The following is a 1164-nucleotide window of genomic DNA, read 5'->3' as shown; positions in this document are numbered from 1 at the left end:
GTGCCACCATCCTGTATGGGTGATGATTTGTGTCCCGGCTGCTCCTTTTTCAATTCAGCTCTCTGCTTATGGCTTGGGAAAGCAGCAGCAGATGCCCAAGTGCTTGGACCCCTGCACCTTCGTGGGAGACCCAGAAAAAGTTCCTGGCTCCTGGCTTCAGATTGGCCCAGCTCTGGCTGTTGCAGCCATCTGGGGAGTGAATCAGTGGATAGAAGTGCGCGCTCTCTCTCTCTCTAACTCTACCTCTCAAATAAATAAATCTTTTAAAAAGCTTAAAAAAAAAAAACCTTCCCTCTTCCCTCCCAATATGCCCTCTTTCCTTTTTAATTTTTTCAATAGCATAATTTCAATTTACTTTATAATCACAGGCTTAATGTACCACTAGCCATACTGTTCAACAAGCAAAAGGTAGACAGGCCACTATTCCAAAAAATATAGAACATTTCATAAATCTGTGTTATGCTTGCACAAGGGCCATGCTAACCTTCTCTGTATCTTTCTGATTTTAGTGTATGTGCTGCTGAAGCGAGCACCCACATTCATTTTTTTTTTTAAGGATTTATTTATTTATTTGAAAGACAGAACTACAGAGAGACAGAGGCACAGAGTGAGAGAGATCGACCTTCTATCCGCTGGGTCACTCCCCAGATGGCCTAAACGGCTAGAGCTGAGTGGATCTGGGGCAGCTGGGACTCGAACTGGGGTTCATGTGGGATGATGGCACTGCAGGAAGCGGCTTTACCTGCTACGCCACAGCGCCGGCTCCACCCACATTCATTCTTTCATAAAAAGCTTTCAAAAAATTATTTGGGAGGCAGAGAGAGATCCCATCTGCTGGTTCACTCCCAAAGTGCAGACACTGGCTGGGGCCTGGCCAGGCTGAGCTGGGAACACCATCCAGGTCATCTGAGTCTCCCACCCCCTGCGGTGGCAGGGACTCAATCACAGGGGCCATCACCTGCTGCTTCAAGATGCCCTCCACCAGGAAGCTGGGATCAGAAGCAGAACCAGAACAGAAACCCAGGCCCTCTATGCGAGATCTGGGCACCTTAACCAGTATGCCAAAGGCCCACTCCCAGTTCTTCACGGCCCACCAGACCTTCCCAAGACCTCTGGCCTTGGAGCGTCGCCCGTGCCCCGCTGCACCAGTCACACTGGCTGGGG

General features: G+C 49.6%; 1 non-coding gene across 1 annotated transcript; it reads right to left on the bottom strand.

Moving 5' to 3' along the window:
* Positions 1–428: 428 nt before the first annotated feature.
* On the bottom strand, positions 429–533 carry LOC127491192 (U6 spliceosomal RNA). The gene has a single exon (XR_007919786.2). It is a non-coding gene; the product is annotated as a U6 spliceosomal RNA (small nuclear RNA).
* Positions 534–1164: the final 631 nt, after the last annotated feature.

The sequence above is a fragment of the Oryctolagus cuniculus genome, chromosome 11 (genome assembly GCF_964237555.1).
Source record: "Oryctolagus cuniculus chromosome 11, mOryCun1.1, whole genome shotgun sequence".
NCBI classification, from domain to species: Eukaryota; Metazoa; Chordata; class Mammalia; order Lagomorpha; family Leporidae; genus Oryctolagus; species Oryctolagus cuniculus.
Note: the sequence above shows the minus strand (reverse complement) of the source record. Positions and strands in the feature narration are given on the sequence as shown.